The following is a 21,512-nucleotide window of genomic DNA, read 5'->3' as shown; positions in this document are numbered from 1 at the left end:
TGCCTGCAAATTATGCTGTGATTAAGTGTGTCTTGTCAGCTTGCAAGCACTTGGCATAGCCTCTTGTAACATTTATGCTGAATAGATGATTGACTTAATTTTTTAATGTAGAAGATCAGTGAATGACAGCTCATCACGTCAGATGTTTGGAAAACCCACTTATTTTTGCCTGCTTTTTCTTCATTTTGTTCTGCTGATACTTATGTATTCTGGTATTTGGGGGCTTGATGTTTGTGGTTTATTTTTGCTGACTTTTAATGCATTTGTTGTTGTACCGTATTTTATTTTAATTACAAGCCACCTTGGGAGGGGGGGTTCCCTCCCCTTTCAAGCAGCTTAAAATAGTTCAAATGAAATAAACTGCTTTTATCATCATGAACATTCGTTCTGCGCTTAAATCACACGTTAAAAAGAATTTCTGAGCCTTTTGAGCTTTTTCACTTGAAAGATATTCCTATTTAGGTGAAGAATTCATTATTCCTTTGCTTTTTCATAGGGTTGTTTTTCCCTAAGCGGTGGGTCACAGTTTGTGCTACTCGTTATTTTTCTTGCAGTCCTGGATTAAATCTTTCATTGTCATCTGATTTCATAGCAATACAGTATCATAGTTCATTTTGCACCCCACTCCTTATGGAGGCTATTGCTCCTTATTTCAGCTTATATGTTTTGAGCGCAACATTATGGAAAGCATGAACTTTGCATCTCATGAAGTGTTGGAAGCCAGAAAAAAATTAAGTCTCTGAGCAGATAAAAGTCCTGTTGTTTTGGACACTTTGTATGGATGGTAGTTTGTGGACAATAAAAAAGGATGTGGCTGGTGCTGTGGGTTAAACCACAGAGCCTAGGGCTTGCTGATCAGAAGGTCGGAGGTTCGAATCCCCGCCACGGGGTGAGCTCCCGTTGCTTGGTCCCTGCTTCTGCAAACCTAGCAGTTTGAAAGCATGTCAAAGTGCAAGTAGATAAATAGGTACCACTCTGGCGGGAAGGTAAATGGCGTTTCCATGCACTGCTCTGGTTCGCCAGAAGCGGCTTAGTCATGCTGGCCACATGACCTGGAAGCTGTACGCCGGCTCCCTCGGCCAATAAAGCGAGATGAGCGCCGCAACCCCAGAGTCGTCCGTGACTGGACCTAATGGTCAGGGGTCCCTTTAAACCATTAAACCATTAAACCAACTGATGGCTTTGGATTTGCAGACCAGATGTATCTACACAATACCTGTTACTGCTGGACATCGGAAGCTGCATTCTACCAAGTGAGATCTCTGGTCCATGTATCTCAGTATTGCCCTCAGTGACTGGCAGGGTTTCAGAGAGGGATTATTCCCGGGCCTACCTAGAGATTCCAGGGGTTGAATCTTAGGGCTTCTGTGTGAGAAGCAAATTTTCTGCCTTTGCATTTCTCTCTGCAAGCACACAGTGGGTTGTTGTTGTTGTTAATTATATTTTTGGCATCAATAGATATGTTTGTACTTCTTAGGAAGACAAAAATAGCCCTTTCAGCGTAGAGTCGAGGAGGGATAGGTACTGATGATGAACCACGTGAGCATATATTTCCATGAACATCAACAAGACTAGTTATGAGGGCCTTTTTGTTTAATTTAGTTAGAGACTTCGGTGTAGAGCAGTGCACAAAAGTGTAATTAGGCTTCTATGCGTAGGGGAGAAATAAATCCCACTATATTCAGTGTGACTTATTTATAGCTATAACCCTTTGGACACTTACCTGAGCATAAACTAGATTGAATGTGGCATAATAATAATAATAATAATAATAATAATAATAATAATAATAATTTATTGTTTGTACCCCGCCCATCTGGCTGGGTTTCCCCAGCCACTCTGGGCGGCTTCCAACAGAAAAATGAAATAAGATAATCTATTAAACATTAAAAGCTTCCCTAAACAGGGCTGCCTTCAGATGTCTTCTAAAAATCTGGTAGCTGTTTTTCTCTTTGACATCTGATGGGAGGGCGTTCCACAGGGCGGGCGCCACCACCGAGAAGGCCCTCTACCTGGTTCCCTGCAACTTGGCTTCTCGCAACAAGGGAACCGCCAGAAGGCCCTCGGTACTGGACCTCAGTGTCCGGGCAGATACATATAAAAGAGTATGTATTAAAGTAAAACACACACATGTAAACATAAATGCTGCTTTTCTGAGAAAATGCAAAAATCTTTAAAAAGATTTATTTATTTTTATTAAGTACAAGTTTTTAAAGCTTTAGAAATTCAACCCTGCCATTCAAGCAAGTAAAGATGCGTAGGATTGGACTGCTCAGTCTCTCTCAGCAATAGTTTCTTTTGATCACTGATTTATGCATTGCAGAAAATAAACACCTTTCCTCAAGGCTGCATGCCTGCTGCAAGAATATAATGTTTTCTCAGAAAGCTCTCTTCTTCATCCAGTTGTAAGGTAGGCATGGCTCTTCCAGCTAGGTCTGAGAAATGCCTGGTTTTCAACATTGTGATATATCACCAGAAATATACCAATATATCATGATGTCTGAAATAAGGTTCTAACTACTGTATGTAGAGGCAAATGGGATAGTGTCCTGGCAACTGTTACTACTTGGCGGGTCTAAAACGGATGCATTTTTACTTAATGTTTAACATATTGTTACGACTGCTGTTTTATAGTACAGTGGTACCTCTGGTTAAGAACTTAATTCGTTCTGGAGGTCCGTTCTTAACCTGAAACTGTTCTTAACCTGAAGCACCACTTTAGCTAATGGGGCCTCACGATTTCTGTTCTCATCCTGAAGCAAAGTTCTTAACCTGAGGTACTATTTCTGGGTTCGCGGAGTTTGTAACCTGAAGCGTTTGTAACCCGAGGTACCACTGTACAGTACAGAGCAACAGGGGCTGCAGGAATCATGAGAGAAGTGACAAATGGCTTCACTGTTTTCCCCACATCACGATTTTTTACATAGCACACACACATCACGATTTGCGATATATAGCCATGTCGAACATTATGAATCCATTACCATGATGTGGACTTCAAACCGATTTTGGATGATGTATTGATACGTCGCCCTACTTCCAATGGGGGGCAGGGGACGCTGTGGTCTAAACCACTGAGCCAGAAGCAGCTAAGTCATGCTGGCCACATGACATGGAAAAAATGTCTGCGGACAAACGTCAGCTGCCTCGGCCAATAAAGCGAGATGAGCGCCGCAACCCCAGAGTCGTCCACGACTGGACCTAACAGTCAGGGGTCCCTTTACCGTTAAATCCTACTCAACCCTGTTAGCTTCCAAGGAAGCCTACCTAGGGTAGGATTGCAGAGTTCCTTGGAACATGCACCATCTGAGCTACCAGCAAGCAAGCCCTGCAAAGCAATAAGACCCCCAAGTTGCAATAATTCAGATGCAGCGATGCGAATGTCATTCCATTTTAGCCATTCTTTTCAACAGCGGCCTCCGGTTCATTTTTTTTCTCTTACGTTTGCCTGAATTCCCTCTTGGCAGGAGATCCTCAAGTGGCTGGTGGAGCCATCTTTCTTAAACGATTTGTGCTGCCGCGGTGAATTAACATTTTGTAGGTACTATGTACTAATGTGTTCCTTGCTGAATATATCCCATCGTTGTTTACGTCTTTTCCACCTCGCTGACCTTATTATCAACAGATCTTCCTCCGGCTAATTACCCCGATGCTTTCTTTGGTGTTTCCTGTTTTGAGTTCCTGGTATTTGCAGCTCGTTCATTATTCTTTCCAAACAGTCTCACTGTATAAAACATGTGTTAATTAGGGCAGGCTAGCAGGTGCTGAAATATTGCGCTCTGCCTTATTACTTCCCGAGGCTTCCTTGCTTACGCATGTTTCCCTATGTCCCTATGTAAAAGGCACGCGGGTGGCTCAGTGGTTTAGACTTGCTCATCAGAAGGTTGGCGGTTCGAATCCCCACGACGGGGTGAGCTCTGTCCCAGCTCCTGCCAACCTAGCAGTTTGAAAGCAGCTGTGGCAGAAAGGTAACTGATGTTTCCGTGTGCTCTGGTTTAGTCATGCTGGCCACGTGACTCGGAAAGCTGTCTGGACAAACGCCGGCTCCTTTGGCCTGAAAGCGAGATGAGCGCTGCACCCCATAGTTGCCTTTGATGGGACTTAACCGTCCAGGGGTCCTTTACCTATGTCACACAACTATGGGCTGTTTATGTGACTTGCTGCATCCGTTGGTAGGCTTTGCCTTGCAGTTCAATACAGGTGGAATTCCCTTTCTTCACCCCAAGCAGTCCATTTCCAAAGACCTCTGAAATTTCCCTGTGTGGTGTATTCATAGATCTATACATTGTGCAGTATACAGTGGTACTTTGAACGGAATCCATTCCGGAAGTCCATTAATACGTTCCGAAGTCCGTTCGACTTCCGGAACATTCCGAAACCAAGGTACGGCTTCCATTTGGTTGCAGGAAGCTCCTGCACTCAATTGGAACCTACAGAAGCCGCATCGGATGTTCGGGTTCCAAAGAAGGTTTGCAAACTGGAACACTCACTTCCGAGATTGCAGCGTTCGGGAGCCAAAACGTTTGACTCGCAAGGCGTTTGGGATCCAAGGTGCGACTGTATTTAAAGCAGCCTTTTACCAACCTGATGTTTGGTGTTACAACTCCCATCAGCTGGTTTTAGAGAAAGCATGAGGTAGCTTTGAAGAGACCCAGGGAAGAAAGGAAACAACTATCACAAAGAGGAAAGGGGAATTTTTTTGGTATGGGCTTTTTAAACTCTCTTGTTTTAATCAATGCAGGCTATTAAAACTAGACTTCAAACTTCATTTTTAAAAGATTTGATTGTTGGTGGCATGTGAATATACAGTGAATTTGCTGATAGGATGAAACAACAGAGAATCGGTACTCCCTGCCCCTTGCCCAATATAGACTGAGCTTCATCTCTATCAGTGGCCCATCCTTTGCGTAGAACCGTGAAAATGTACACATTACATCATGTCTCCTGTCTTGCTGAAAGCATTAATCTTATGCCCAGACACTTATCAAAGCACAGCCAGGAATCTGTTTGCCACTAAAAGCCTGGCTGGAATCTTCATGCACATAAGAAAGGAGTATCACACACACAAAACTACCTTACAACACAATCCTATGCATGTTTACTGAGGAAGCAAGCTGAGTTCAGTGGAGTTTATTCCCAGATAAATGTGCATAGATTTTTACTGGTGCTTTTTTTCCTAGAAAAATAGGTGCCAGTACTCACCGTGAAGTTGGTACAGTAAGTGCCACACTTTCTAACAACAACAAAAGAGGTGCCGGTATTGCGTGCCCTTGAGTACCCCCTGGGGAAAAAAATAGTGCTGGTTTTTACACTTATTGCCGTTGTCTTCTATGTTAGCTGCCAAATAACAGCCTGCAGATGATTCTGATAGTGATCAAAACTTCTCTCTCTCTCTCTGGCCTGTGGCAAATGGACTAACTACCAGTAGTTTTTGTGCTTTTCCTTTTTACGTGCAAAAGGTTTTATTTCTGCATGCAGTCCACCCCCCCAAAAAAAACTAGGCAAATGTGGACAGTACTAACATAAAAGAATTAAAGCCTCTGCATCAAATAAGCTGGAAACAAATTTTGCAACTGAGACAAATAGAATAGGTGCCCTAATATTGTTTCATGCCACCCCCAATCTGTTGAGCGGTAGCGAGATTCCAGGGTTTGTGTTCCTTTGGAAAACCAGGCACCACAGAGGCCACAGTGTCTTTGTTTTTATTTAGTGTTCTTACTTTTTTTTGGTTTTTTTGTTTTATTGTATTTTTATGTTGTGAACCACCCTGAGATATGTGGGTGAAGGGTAGTATGCAAATTAATAATAATAATAATAATAATAATAATAATAATAATGTGGCTTATTTACATATATACAACCTAAGCTTACTTATGGAGCAGCAGCAGCACCCCCAAATACACCAGCTTATTCCATAGTATCATCCCTCCTCTGCAGCCTCTCTGCTTCCTGGTTAAAAAGGTAAAGGGACCACTGACCATTAGGTCCAGTCGTGACCGACTCTGGGGTTGCGGAGCTCATCTCACGTTACTGGCCGAGGGAGCTGGCGTGCAGCTTCCAGGTCATGTGGCCAGCATGACTAAGCCGCTTCTGGCGAACCAGAGCAGCACACGGAAACGCCGTTTACCTTCCTGCTGGAGTGGTACCTATTTATCTACTTGCACTCTGAGGTGCTTTCGAACTGCTAGGTTGGCAGGTTACTTCATTCTTAACACCAACCCCATTGCTTCTAAGCTTTCTTTTTCTGCCTGGGGAGAGGCCTCACACTTGCATTCTCACGCCTATTTCCTTTGATCCTGTGTTGTGTTAATGCATAATCCTGGACTCCCTAATTATTTATCCCCCTAGGCGGTCACCTTACAAGATGTCTGTCCCACTTCCTTAACACTTGTTGATTTGGCTACGATTACAGTGTCCAACAAACAACCCAAGTAGTGTGCTAAAGTTAATTTACTCTTCACATATGCTAATTCCAGGGGATTAACAGCAGCTAACCCACATCATAAACACACATGAGACTGGCTATTACTGGTCCTAACATTCTAATTCAGGGGTGGCCAACTCCGAAGAGACTGCGATCTACTCACAGAGTTAAAAACTGGCAGTGATCTACCCCCTTTTGGGGGGTTCAGGTCAAAGTTGTTAAGCTTTTTTTAGGGAGGAGGAAAGCCCCGTTTTTAGGGGTTCAGGTTAGAGTTGTTGAGCTTTTCTGAGGTGGGAGGAAAGCCCTCTTTTTGGGAGGTGAAGGGCTAAAATGTTGAGCATTTTTAGGGGAGCCAAAGTTCTTGAGCTTCTTGGGGGGGGGAGCCAGTGATCTACCAGTGATCTACCACAGGCGTCCAGTGATCTACCAGTAGATCATGATCTACCTGTTAGACGTGCCTGTTCTAATTAAATCCTAACATTTCTTTAACCAAATCATTTAGCATCTACAGATCGATAACAATATAAATAAAGTAAGTTATTGACTGCTGCAAAACACTCCATGTGTGTGTGTGTGTGTGTGTGTGTGTATGTGTGTATGGACTAATGACCATATATATATTGGTTTTTGCACATGTAATATTGGTTTTTGCACATGTTTTCCAAACATAACATCCCATCTTACACAATATAACAAACAGCCTAGGACTTCCGTCAACCTCGACTAATGGTTTTCTAACTTTTTTTTCTGATTTTGCATTTTATTATAATAGTTTTTGCTATAACATCCAAATCTTAAATAAGCTCCCTTCTTAGTCCCTTTTCGCAATAATTCATATAATTCTCCTTACAAAACTTCTTGCAACCCTACAAGCGATGTCAGTTTATTACAATTGTCTTTCAAATATATCATAAATTTCTTCCAATCTTTCAGGAAAGCCTGGCCTTGCTGGTTCCGAATTTTTCTAGTTAATTTCGCCAATTTGGCATAGTCCATCAGTTTCACCTGCCACTCTTCTTTCGCTGGTAGTTCCTCTTGCTTCCATCGCTGGGCTAATAGTATTCATGTTGCAGTTGTCACATATAAAAACAATTTTTATCATGCTTGTAAATCTCTGTACCAAGTAAAAGGACTTCTGTTTTGTGTGTGTGTGTGTGTGTGTGTGTGTGTGTGTGTGTGTGTGTTTGTGTTTTGAAAATGTATATTTCAGCATTTTTAAAATCTCATTATAAATCATTTCCCAGAATACTCTTAATCATGAAAGTGAACTGCAGAGCCAAGTCAGGGGTAGAAATTATATGGTTTAGCTATGAGTAAAACTGCATTTTAAAAAATATATCCCGTCTTCCTTGATATGAGGTGAGCAGTGGTGTGCAAAATTGAAACTTCTGCTTGTGGCAAACATCATCTGGAATTGTTAATTGCAAGAAATGAGCTGGCACTGTACTAGATGATGAAAAGCCTAGTAAATTGGGTGCCCTTGCTTATCTACCTTTCTCTCTAAAAAATAACGAGAAAGCAAAAGCCTGAAATTCTCTGTTTTCTGACAAAGTGATGGGGCTGCACTAGGGAATGGTAAATCAGCCTATCTCCAATATGTCAGGTTTGCATACATTCACTCATTAAACGTGTTCTGTTTCATCTTTAATCTGATTTTTTTTAATACACATTTTAAATAACCCTTATTTTTAAATGCATTTTCTCTCAAAATACACATCTCTAAACACATTTTGATGTGTTTTCTTTAGCAGAGAAATACATCACAATGTTTAGAAACTGTGAAGGCTCGTGAAGAGCCAAGCGCTAATTGTTCATTAGTCCAGAAGGCTAGAATCAGATTTGTTTCTGTTGGAATTGTCAAAGATCAAATTCTTCAAGCACTCCTAGTCTATATGCTGCCCACTGAATGGGGTATAGAAAAGAGATTTCCTGAACCCTTTAGACACTTGCACATGTCAACTGGCCTTATTTTACACTATGCAGGAGAAAGCTATTGTCTAAACAGGAAGAAACTGTACAATGCAGTGGGCAGTTTAGCAAAATATTAGGTTTCTACTGCTTATGTGCTGGTAGGTAAACTTTGGAATAAACTCCTTAAATAAAAATAATTTTTCATCCGCAGTCAATAGCATTTCAGGACGTTTTCAAACATTAGAATGGTAGTGGCGAGAGCATAATTTAGGCACATGCGCCACAACAAACTGGTCAGATTCTCTTTTATGTGACTTAATCCCAATTTTGTCAGCTACTTTCTCAAGCGGAACTTGGTGGCCAACAGCATAGAAGGCATTCAACTTCCTGGAATAGTGCTTCCTGCCTTAACTGAAAACTATTGGTACCCAGTGCAGTTGCTTCCCGTTCTCAAGTACTGGCTGATGGTCAGAGAACTCCTGGCTGATGCCACAAGTGTCCCTGGGCCAAGGGCGTACCCACCATGCGGCAAGTTAGGGCAGCTGCCCTACTCTAGAAGCAGAGCTGGTGGGCAGAGGCGGAGCACAGCCCGGCGGAGCGCGAGTTCGCCATTCCCGCCGCACCACGCCGCACCCTCTCTCCAGCTCCCCGGCGCGCCCTCAGGCAAGGCCAAGCGCGGCGGGGAACCAGGGAGCGCGGCGCGGTTGGCGGGAACGCCGAACTCGCGCTCCGCTGGGCTGGGCTCCGCCTCCGCCCACCAGCCCTGCTGCTAGGGAGGGGCACAGCCCGGCGGAGCGCGAGTTCGCCGTTCCCGCCCGCGCCCGCCGCGCTGCGCCCTCCCTCCAGCTCCCCGTCGCGCCCTCTGGCAAGGCCAAGCGCGGCGGGGAACCAGAGAGCGCGGCGCGGCAGGCAGGAACGCTGAACTCGCGCTCCGCTGGGCTGGGCTCCGCCTCCGCCCACCAGCCCTGCTGCTAGGGAGGGGCACAGCCCGGCGGAGCGCGAGTTCGCCGTTCCCGCCCGCCGCGCTGCGCCCTCCCTCCAGCTCCCCGTCGCGCCCTCTGGCAAGGCCAAGCGCGGCGGGGAACCAGAGAGCGCGGCGCGGCAGGCGGGAACGCTGAACTCGCGCTCCGCTGGGCTGGGCTCCGCCTCCGCCCACCAGCCTTGCTTCTAGGGAGGGGCACAGCCCGGCGGAGCGCGAGTTCGCTGTTCCCGCCCACTTTGTGGCCCCTCCCCTTCCGTGCCTTGGCCCCTCCCCTTGCCCCCCCCTAGTTTTGATCCTGGGTACGCCCATGCCCTGGGCAACTTCAGACCGGTATGTGTGCCTGTGCACTTCAGCATTTTGCTCCCCGGTGGTCTCTCAGACCACTGGGAAATGGCAGGGGCTCTGGAGTTTTCATAGACACCAAGAGGAAAGTACCGCAAAGCACCAGAATTTCTTCAAAATCAAAATCATCAACCACTTGTTGGAGACCAGTGGCATAGACCCAGGGCCGTCTTTACCCAGGAGTGCAAGGGGTGTGATGCACCTGGGCGCCGAATTCTGGGGAGTGCCAAATGTATACCTACTGTATACCGGTCCCTCTCGATCGATGGCAGTGAAAAGCAACGGAGCAAAATTCCCCGCCCCCTCCTCCATCACTCTGTTACTCCGTCAAATATTCCCGGCGAGTCAGGAAACAAAAGCAGTTATTTCCACTGCGTCGTTGTTACAGGTGAGTGATCCTCCCCCCCAAAAAAGGTCAACAACTTTGGCTTCCCCCCCTCCCCAAAAACCTCAACAACTAAAAAAATCTGGGGGCGGCTAAACTGAATTTGGGGGCGCATATGCTAAAGACAACCCACTCCTTCTGAGGCTTTGTGGGGCTCCTAGACCTAAAAGCTTACTTTGAGGTGGGGCATGTGGGGCGAGCAGAAAGTGTGTTTCCTCTGAGCATGTTTGGAGTGTTATTTTTGTAAGTAAAGTAGGTGGCAGCAACTCATAGAGCTCAAAATCTTCTTCTTTGGTGATCACTCGTAGCCGAGTAAGATTGTCTTCCATGAACAAGGTCTTAACCGTGAGTCCATAAGTGACTGTGGAAGCCAATTCTGGATCCACACATCCTTCCACAGCGGGAACATAGGTTCCCTGGTGGGAGTTGATGATGGTGAAAGTTTGCCAAGTGTGCCTTCCTCTTAGCACGTTTCTCCCTTGCGTCCTGAGTTCAAGCATCTTCAAAGTCCATGACACCTTTGGGGTCAAAATACCCTTACACTGACGGTGGGGACAAGGACATACAAAGGGAGAGGCCAGTTGACATGCTTTCTGTTCCTCTTAATGCATGTTAGGAATATGCCATGAAAATAAAGTCTGAACAGAGAGTCTAGAGGTTATTATATTCAACATTCAGAACCCACATTTCTTGAATTCAGGGTAAGGTCACGACCATGGTATATTTAACACCACCAATTCTGTTCTTAAGTGTGTAAGGGAAGGACAGGATAGAAGAAGAAGAAAAGGGAGGCAAGGAAATTGAATGGCAGAGATTCTGAACTTTAAGAAACTGAATAGCAATTTTCAAAAAGTCCTTTTGTCATCTGGACTGCTTTCCTTCATGGCTGTTCATTATTTTTAATGGATGTTTCTTATATGAAAATCAGGCTTTCACTTAAATCTACCTATTTTTATATAATTGGCACTTTGAAGGACAAAACAAGCTGAAGGAAAGAGGTGACTTCCTCCCTCCCTCCAATTCTTTAGAATGCAAAGGTTGGGGGCACTTACACAGTCAAACAATGAAGTAATATTTTCTCAATAATTTTGACTCGAGAGGTGGGAAAGCAGAGTTGAATTCATTTTTAGCATGTTGCGCACCCATCAGTTGGAGAGTGCTGATTCACTTACACACAGAGTATAATTAAGCAAGTCTAAGTACTAAGGAGCAGTGCATTCAATGACTGTGAAATCATAGCATAATTATGCCTATAAATGTTCTTGTGGCTCTCCTTACCATTTTATAATTCCATAATTGTTAAGAGCCAACGGTTGATAGTGTGAGGTCCTTAACTCTATCCGGCCATTAGCCCTTCCAGACGCTATGAAAAACAGTTGTAAAGTAAAGAAGAATTTACAGAAGACAACTCGGCAGATCCCCCAGAGTCCAGAGGTCTCCTTTCTAAATGTGACTCCTGATACCAGGGCTACCAGAGGCTATTTCATTAGATAATAGTGGTATTACATAATTTGAAGGCGAGGCTTACTGTTCAATGATGACATCTCTATTATTCATTGAATCAGTGATCTTTTGAACTTCTTTCTTTCTGCCTAATCTGCTGTTCACTTTAAAAAAATTATTTTCTCCTATTCCATTAGTGTTCCGTCCTTCAAGGTGTTTTGGTCATTCATTAGGAGCCGGTGGCACTCTGTCCTTTGCCAGGTGCCACTCAGAACTGAGACGCTAGCAAGCTAGCGAGACAGTAACATTCCTTCCTATGAAGAAGGAGGAAAGAGTGAACCCTTCTCGTTAATGTGCTAGTTTTCTATGCATTGCAGTATCTTAGTTCTCCTTTTGCGTCATAGAAGCCAGACTGGCCTCAACCAGTGGTCTAGCATTTAGTGTTGCCAGTAGGGCTGAGTGATGTCTGGTTTTCAACATCATGATGTTGAACCAGTTGAACATCGCAATATACAGTGGTACCTTGGTTGTCAGACTTAATCTGTTCCGGGAGTCCCTTTGGCTCCCGGAACCGTTTGGAAACCAAGGTGCGGCTTCCGATTGGCTGCAGGAGCTTCCTGAACTCAATCAGAAGCCGCGTCAGACATTCGGCTTCCAAAGAACGTTTGCAAACCAGAACACTCACTTCCAGGCTTGCGGCATTTGAGAGCCGATTTGTTTGGGAGCCAAGCTGTTCGACAACCAAGGTACCACTGTATCGATATATCACGACGTCTGAAATAAGGGGCAAATGGTCCAATGTTCAGACAACTGTTACTATTTAAAAATGATACGTTTCCACTTACCTTTAATATATTAAGACAACTTTATTTTATAATACAGAGCAACAGGGGTGGCAGGTGTCATGAGAGAAGCGATGACCGGCTTCACAGTTTTCCCACATCACAATTTTTTGCATAGCACACACAAACACACACATCGTGATTCACGAACTATCGCCATGTCTAAAATGATTCAAACTGCTTTTTGACGATGTATCAATACATTACCCAGCACTAGTTGCCATTAGCTATGGAGCAGTCCTCCATTGGAGATTTGAACACTGCATTCTTCATCGGAAGCCCTTCTTTGGGTTCCCCCTCCACAAGAGGGTGGCAACACAAGAATGGGGACTTTTCCATGGCGGCTCCCCATTTAGGGAATGCTTTCCCCCAGGGAGGCTCACCTAGCGCCATCGTTATATATCTTTAGGCGCTAAGCACGAACTTTCCTCTATAACCAGGCCTTGGCCTTTAACTATCTGTGGCCTTTTAGAAGTAGGTGGGATGTTTTTAATGTATTTCTTTTCCCTCCTGGTGTTGATGTATCTGTGGGGGAGGTGTGTTGGTTGTAAGTTGCTTTGGGTTGCCCTGGGTGAGATAAAGCAACTAAGAAATACAAAATAAATAATAATTCAGCAGGAATCTTTGGTCTCCACCTTCAGGTATCTCTTGAAGACTTTTTTATATACCTTCAGGCCTTTAAAGGTGTGTGTGTGTCTGTCTGTCTGTTTGATTAGCCATTTGCCTTAATGATGATCTGCATTTTTATTTTTTAAGTTGTGTTTTCAGTGTAATGTTATAGGAAATGAAATTTACAAGATTAGGTAGTGGAATTGGCACCTTGATAGCAATTAAAAAGCTGGGTATCTGGCATTGAAGTTGGAAATTCAGGTTTTGATGAAACTGATTACATGGATTCAGCTTTCCCAAATTACGCCAACCATTAAATGGCCTCTAGTGCTCTTGTTGTACATGAAATAGAGCCCTTTTATTACACTTACGTGTGTGCTCACAGACCATTACAATTCTAATTATTTCTCCCTTGTAAACGGTAGCCGAATGACAACTCAGTAAACATTGTTGTGTTTTCCATTGGTAACAATAAAATACTTAATAGTTCATATTGCTCCTGTTTTTCATAAATGCACTTGATACAGTGGTTCATCTTGCTGTGTACAGAGGTTCCATCTTAGATTTTTGTTTCTTTAAATATAGAATGTTAAATATCCTATATGCATATCAGTAGCATTTAAAAAGAAGTTTAGGCTGAACTGTGGACCACAGTGGGAAAACAGCATGGATTCCTTTGATGATACAAAATTAACTATGCAAATGTCTCAAGAGCCAGTCTGATGAGCATTGCAATTTGTGAACTCCCATAGGACCATGCAAAGAGACAAAGGCCCTCTTAGTCACCAGGCAGAGGGCCTTCTCAGTAGTGGCTCCCGCCCTGTGGAACGCCCTCCCATCAGATGTCAAGGAAATAAACAACTATCTGACATTCAGAAGACACCTGAAGGCAGCTATGTATTGGGAAGTTTTTAATGACTGATGTTTTAATGTATTTTTAATCTTTTGTTGGAAGCCACCCAGAATGGTTGGGGGAAACCAGCCAGATGGGCGGGGTAGAAATAATAATAAATAATAATAATAATAATAATAATTATTATTATTTATTTGTGGTTCAGCTGTATTCCACAATTTGGAGTGAGCAAGGACTAAGTATTAAGACTTTGTGAGGCTAAGTATTCCATGGTCTTATGCGACAAGTATAGCTCTGTTTTTGCTCCACAGTTTATTGTGCCAGAGCACCAGTGGCCCCGAGCCACCAGCGAGGACACCACCTCTTGATAATTCTTAAAAGACCATGATGAAGTAAGAGCTACAAGCTGTTCATGCGGTAGCAGGGTGGTAAAAGTTACCACCAAAGAATGGCAAAAGTGAAGGGGATAACTTCCATTCCATAGCACAAGGAATTAAATCTCGGCTACTTTCCTGATATTCTGCTGGTTGGCTCTTCAGCAAGATATAAAAATGCTACAGTAAAACCTTGGTTCCCGAACACCTCCGTTTTGGAACGTTTCGGCTCCAGAATGCCAAAAACCCAGAAGTAACTGCTCTGGTTTTCAAATGATTTTCAGGAGTCAAACAGCTTCCGCTCCTTGTTTTTCGTCCATCCCCCCATTGATTTTGTAGCCAACCCATTGATCCTCTGTTTTCGAACCTTTTGGAAGCGGAAAAGTATTCTGGAATGGATCAAGTTCAAAAACCAAGGTTCCACCGTACCATTAAGCCCCACGATAGCCCTTCCTTGGCTTTGCTTCAGTGATAGGCGTCGAGTATAGGCACCCCCAATATTTACAATGAAAGGGCCCCCAAAGTTTTGCGGTTGCCAAAAATGCATGCCACAAGGCGTGCTGGTGTCATAGTCAATGCCGCAGGACCCCAGGACCCCCCAGTCACAGGGGCAAGGCAGCAGTCCTACTTCAGTGCATGTCTGCTTCACCATTCAGCCCGGACACTGAGATCCAGCACCGAGGGCCTTCTGGCGGTTCCCTCATTGCGAGAAGTGAGGTTACAGGGAACCAGACAGAGGGCCTTCTCGGTAGTGGCACCCGCCCTGTGGAATGCCCTCCCAGCAGATGTCAAGGCAATAAGTAACTATTTTACTTTTAGAAGACAACTGAAGGCGGCCCTGTTTAGGGAAGTTTTTAATGTTTAATGCTGTACTGTTTGAATATTCAGTTGGAAGCTGCCCAGAGTGGCTGGGGAAACCCAGCCAGATGGGCGGGGTATAAATAATATATTATTATTATTAATTATTATTATTATTACTGCTTTTTGTGTGTTTGTGTGTGTGTTTGCATTTTTATTATACACAAACTAAACAAACATAAAAATGTACCAGCTCCCCTGCTTTCCCTGCTATGAGCACACACTACAGTGCAGTACACTTCTGGCATTTTTCTTCTTTTGATCCTTAACTGAGGTGTGTGCCTGGGTGGGTGTGTATGAATGAGAATTTACTAGAATGCACCAGTTTAGGTTCTGAATTGTTGGTTTTGAATTCTTCCTGTATTTCTTCCAAACATCTAAGGGTTCCAAGCTGAGACAGCAGGCGCAAATCCTTTGTAAACCGATTCCAGATTATTATTATTATTTTAAGTATAAATGAAAAACTTACTTTGAATTTTTATTTCAAAATACTGCAAAGCACTCCCCATAGTAGAATGATTATCTATTTAAAAATTAAATAAATGGATTGGGGGCATGCTTTCTCCCCAAGCCTCCATTTTGGTGTTCTTAACTGGTCTCTACACAGTTTGTATGTGTGTTACCTCTCCTATTAGCCGCTTTCTAACTGGTAATTGGGGACCACATGCCATTCTTTTATTATTCCCTTTTCTGAAATTATATCTTCTGTGGTTGTTTGTTTTGCAGTTTGCTTCCTAAGAGGGTATTGGATTTAATTGCATGGCCGTGATTGTTACTAGCTATTCAGTTCCAGTTACCTCCTGTGGAGATTTGTATACCAAGGCAGCAGTGGTCCCTCTTGTCATCTCCTGCCTTAGACAATGGCTTCAAATCTTATAATTGCATCCTTCTAAGTTACATTTTGTAACTTGTAATTTATGGGGACGCGGGTGGCGCCGTGGGTTAAACCACAGAGCCTAGGGCTTGCTGATCAGAAGGTCGGCGGTTCGAATCCCTGTGACGGGGTGAGCTCCCGTTGCTTGGTCCCAGCTCCTGCCAACCTAGCAGTTCGAAAGCATGTCAAAATGCAAGTAGATAAATAGGAACCGCTATAGCGGGAAGGTAAACGGCGTTTCTGTGCGCTGCTCTGGTTTGCCAGAAGCAGCTTTGTCATGCTGGCCACATGACCTGGAAGCTATACGCCGGCTCCCTCGGCCAATAATGCGAGATGAGCGCGCAACCCCAGAGTCGGTCACGACTGGACCTAATGGTCAGGGGTCCCTTTACCTTTACTGTATTACAGTGGCTTGAAATATTGCATTCCTAATTGTACTTGTTGGTGGTTAGCCGTTCTGCTTTTCTTTAAAATTTCAGAAGTGTTCAACATTGTGTTCAGATGGTGACTATTTATGTTCCTATTGCCACACTTCTTAATGATGCAATATATGCAGTGCTCTTTTTCTTTAAAAATGTTTAGGGATACTCTCATTTTCCTACTCATATTGAAATACTACCCCTCAATGAGGCCAAACTTTAAATTCACAAAATGTTTAGAAGTATGGGTATCCCTGCGTACCCCCAAGAAAAAAGCACTGGTATTATCTGGTCCTCTTTTGTTTTAGAGCATTTGTCTCATTTGGTTCTGTTGTTCTCTTTAACAACATGATCTGCTCCCACGCCGGCATAGATTATCTTCATTCAAGTGACTTCTCACGATGTTCTTTAATAGAACAAAAAAATCTGATTTAGTTGTCTTAATCACTTTAGCAGCGATACCTTTTTACTAGGGGTGTAATAAGTAAAAACATTCTTAATGGATTTCCCCCAATCATAGCTGCCAAGTTATCCCTTTTTTTAAGGGATTTTCCCTTATGCTGAATAGGCTTCCTCGCGAGAAAAGGGAAAACTTGGCAGCTATGCCCCCAATCCCTTAATGTTCTTTCTCTTTTTGCATTTTTCAGTCATGGAGTTACTACATAATGTTTTCTCCTTTAATACATACACACAGATTATATATATTATTATATATATATTTTTCCACAAAATGCAAACAGTTGCCGTAACAGGATAGAGCAGGCATCCCCAAACTTTGGCCCTCCAGATGTTTTGGACTACAATTCCCATCTTCCCCAAGCATTGATCCTGTTAGCTAGGGATCATGGGAGTTGTAGGACAAAACATCTGGAGGGCCGCAGTTTGGGGGTGCCTGGGATAGAGCTATGGGTAGCAGCTTTGTTCAGTTTTAACTCGGAGTTGGTATTTTAGGCTGCCTTTCTGTACTTCCTTACCTGCGAGTAAGCCTTCTTGAATTCTGAAGATACATGTAAGAGCTATATAGTAACTGGATGAGTGTTTGTGGTTGTATGTATTCATCATGTATTTACACACAAACACGTGTGTGTGGTGTGTGTGTGTGTTAGTTTGCAGAAGAGTGTGTTTCCATCATGTAATGTTCTTCAAGCCCTATGTTGGGCAAAAGATTGCTGCATTGCAGGGCATAGCATAGGCAAGGTAACCCTCGTGGTCCCTTCCAGCTTTACAATTCTATGAACACAAATGTCCATTGCCATCTGCAGAAGTGGCAACCGTTTTGTGAGACAATGCTCTCTGGAAAAAAAATAATGGCCTGGGACTTTTATAGTGACTCACAGAACTTCTAATTTTTATTTTTTTTCCAGTTTAGCACCTGTGTTTTCAAGTACAAATTACCCTTTTACCCATTCGCCTCTATGTAACCTTGCCAATATTTTGTCTACCTCTGCAACTTCCTTGCTGGCCACAGTTGCCAACATTGGCTCTTTTCTAGTCCCTTCTTCATACAGTGGTACCTCTACTTACGAATAACTCTACTTACAAATGTTTCTACTTACGAACGGAGCTCCGTCCGCCATCTTGGGTGCGGTTTAGATAGGATTTTTTCTACTTACGAATTTTTAGATAGGGTTGCTTCGACTTACAATTTTTTTCTCCCAATGCATCCCTATGGGATTCGACTTACACATTTTTTCAACTTACAAATGTGCGTTCGGAACGCATTTAATTCGTAAGTAGAGGTACCACTGTATATCATTTTATGATTGGCTGGCTTTAGCCAACTCTGGCTGTGGCCGGAGCCCAGTTAATCTGGGAGTGCTTTTCATTTTCTTTAGGGTTTTTGAAAGACAGGGTTAAGAAAACAACAGGAGCCCTTTAACTTTCTCTACAGTGAGGGATATTTTTTAAATAAAACAGCAGCAGCATAAAAGCACTGTTTTTATCTTATCAGGATAACTCCTCACTTTGTGTTCAGATGCACCATTCAGGAAGATACAGGTACAAGTGTAGAAATGTTTTTGCTCAGAGAAGTATACAGCTCCTTGGTTGTGAATTTATGGGTTTATATAGTATTGTGGATTGTTGCTAAATGTAGCAGATGGTGATTAATGGGTTCCCTGTGTATGTCCCTCAGCCAGCTTCTGCTGCGTTTATAAAGGAACTGATTTGGAAAGTCTATAGAGGTAATTCAGAATCCCAGATGCTTGGTTACTAAAGGCTTAAAGGTTTGATGCCTTTGAAATATTGTTTTTCAGTGATTAGAACTATGACTTTGGTAAACTTTTTAAAGACTGTATAGAAAGCTTTCTTTAAAAGGTTATTGCCAGGATTTAGCTTAGGACATATTCTTGAGATATTCCTGAATTATGGAAACAGAAAATCATCAAATGAGATGAATTCATAAGGTTCTGGGTCTTACGAATCTTTTGCAAGGAAGTCTTGCAATGAGGTTCAAGATTTCCATATACTTTTCCTTTGTTTATTCTGCCCCCCCAAAATGTATGCCTAAGAGGTGAAACGGGGGTACAAGATTGGATAAATTATTGTTCTCAGTACAACAAACAACTGTTTTACCCCTGTTTTGTTATGTAATGCTTAATGTATGAGTGCAAGAATCAAATCGTAAGAACTCTGTTTAAAAGTGAACTTACTCCTCACAGAGCTACAGAAATGTTTTGCTTCATTGTTGAAAATTTGCAAACGCACATTGTAAATGCCCCCTTAGTTTCTTTCAGCATTCAACTTGCTATTTTCAGTATCCTTTTCAAGGCTGTTATCTCTTACTATCAAGTTCTGGAGAGTCATTGGCAAAATTTGCATTTCACTTAAGATCCCTACTAGAAACCTCTCATTGCTTAGAGATATCTTACGGACTAGCACTACACATTTGGTTCATCGAAATCGGTTTTCATTGCTTGCGATTTGTCTGCAGGAGTATTCATCCTACCATATTTCGTCACTTAAAAATATTTAGAACTGTTTCACCCCATCACCGCCTTTACCATCATCATTATTAGCAACAGGGATAAGGCACAGTAGATTTTTTTTTGTTTGGCTTGATTGCTATGATAAGTTCCATATTATGAAATTAGAAGGAAGAGAAGAGTAGTTTTTAAACATTAAATAAACATTTTTGCGCAACCTTTTCTACAATCGTTTTCTTTCTTTTTGTCCCCAAGACCTCCCGCCCATAAGATATGAGATGGCACCATGTGATTCATTCAGCAAGATCTCTTTCTACCTCTTTGTCAGAAAAAAGCAGCACCCTATGAGGATATCATCAGATAAGAGGCTACCTGGCAACTTCCAAGGCTTCTCACCAAAAACATCAAAGCTACGATAAGTTGGCAGGTTCTTCAGATTTCTTTTATTACACACCATGTCTCTGAATTTCCTCATACCCAGCTCTAATTTTTTAAAAGATTATTTAGATGGCATAGCAGCTACTTCCCAAAACTCAGAACTCGGTTTTTTTGTTTTGTTTTTATATGAGAACCAATAGTTTGAATTCAGCCCCACATGCATACATCACTGTTAATTTTATTTATGTTGTTATTTGTCGTATTTGTAAAAAATATTTTAGAGCTCAGCTGAGCCAAAACTTTGACGGAGATGAATGTTCAGCTCAAAATGGTCGAGAGGGTGTCATATGGGGAAAGGCATAAAAATGGTTTCACACAATGGTTGCTCCCCCCCTCACCTTTTCCACTGCCATCGCTACCTGGTGGAAAAACAATTGTGCTCTTAATTGGTGCATGCCATTGCCATTACGCCAGATCTGAGTTAAGGATAAAAGCAATGCTTCCTGCTCTCTCTGGTGTCTTCTGAGTAGAACTGTAGTGAGAAGCGTGAATAAGCACCAATGGTAAATGTATGCTTGTACTTGATCTCTGCTCCCGTACCCCAACCGCTGAAAAGAGTCCCCAACTTTTCAGTCTCAGTCATGGTGGCGACATTTCCCCTATGGAGGAAGTGGATAGAAACACACCCCCACACACCATAATACTAGAACTCAGAACAAAATAAAAAAAATCCTTCAGTAGCACCTTAAAGACCAACTAAGTTTTTATTTTGGTATGAGCTTTCGTGTGCATGCACACTTCTTCAGATAACTTCTTCAGATAACTTCAGATACCTTCTGAAGGAATTTTTTATTTTGTTATTTTGTACCTACCTGTAACTAGAACTCAGAGCCATCCAACGAATCTGAATGTTGCAGAATTCAGGTTCGACAAAAGTAAGTACTGTACTGCTTCACACAGTGCATAGTTTTAACTACAGTGGTACCTCTGGTTAAGAACTTAATTTATTCCGGAGATCCATTCTTAACCTGAAACTGTTCTTAACCTGAGGTACCACTTTAGTTAATGGGGCCTCCTGCTACCGCTGCGCTGTTGTCATGCAATTTCTGTTCTCATCCTGAAGCAAAGTTCTTAACCCGAGGTACTATTTCTGGGTTAGTGGAGTCTGTAACCTGAAGCGTCTGTAACCCGAGGTACCACTGTATGCAATGTTCTCCCACAAAATGTAGAAATGGCCACCAACTTGGATGGCTTTAAAACAGAATTAGACAAATTTGCAGAGAATATTGTTGGCTATGTTCCACATCTGATGATCCACCTCTGAATATCAGATGCTAGGAATCACAAGTGGGGAGACCACTGTTGTGGTCAGGTCTGGCTGGCTACTGTGAGAACAGGATTCTGCATCCTGATCCAGGGGTCCCCAAACTTACCCGGCTTTGGGCCAGGTGCCCGCCACGCCGATTGCATGGTGGGCCGGAGGGTGGGGGAGTGCGGGAGGGGGTGCGGGAGCGTGCGGCTGCGCGTGCGCGTGCGCAAACACTATTTCTGGCACACTCCCGAACTGGAAAGCGCCGGAAATAGCTTGTGCGCTTATGCAGAAGCCTCCTCCGACCCGGAAGTACACCGGAAATGATGCTTGCGCGTGCACACAAGCTATTTCCATTGCTTTTCCGGGTCGGAAGTCGGCCGCTGCGCTGGTAAGAGCGGGCGGTGGGGGTCCCCAGGGGCTGCATAAAAGAGCCTCGGGGGCCGTATGTGGCTCCCAGGCCATAGTCTGGGGACCCCTGTATCCATCACGCCTTTTCCTATCTACTTATGTTGGGTGGTCTTCTTTGGCTGAGCCCTAACAGTATCTCAGCATCCCTCCAAGCAGTTCAGGGCTGCTTCCTTG

The 21,512-nt window shown here is 43.3% G+C and overlaps 1 protein-coding gene across 5 annotated transcripts in view; it reads left to right on the top strand.

Annotated features, from left to right (window-relative positions):
* The window catches only part of LRRC3B (leucine rich repeat containing 3B), a 63,720-nt gene that overhangs the window by 38,197 nt on the left and 4,011 nt on the right, over positions 1-21,512 (top strand). For 3 of the 5 annotated variants that reach the window (XM_088653790.1, XM_088653788.1, XM_088653791.1), the window contains exon 2: positions 19,496-19,663. The exons of 1 other annotated variant lie outside the window; for it this stretch is intronic. The gene's annotated coding sequence lies outside the window, so the exon portion shown is untranslated. Of the gene's footprint in view, positions 1-19,495; positions 19,668-21,512 lie in introns of all 5 variants that reach the window. One more of the 5 variants, XM_088653789.1, reaches the window with a different exon arrangement.

The sequence above is a fragment of the Zootoca vivipara genome, chromosome 11 (genome assembly GCF_965207765.1).
Source record: "Zootoca vivipara chromosome 11, rZooViv2.hap1.1, whole genome shotgun sequence".
Classification (NCBI taxonomy): Eukaryota; Metazoa; Chordata; class Lepidosauria; order Squamata; family Lacertidae; genus Zootoca; species Zootoca vivipara.
The sequence above is the reverse complement of the archived record's forward strand: the minus strand, read 5'-3'. Positions and strand labels throughout refer to the sequence as shown.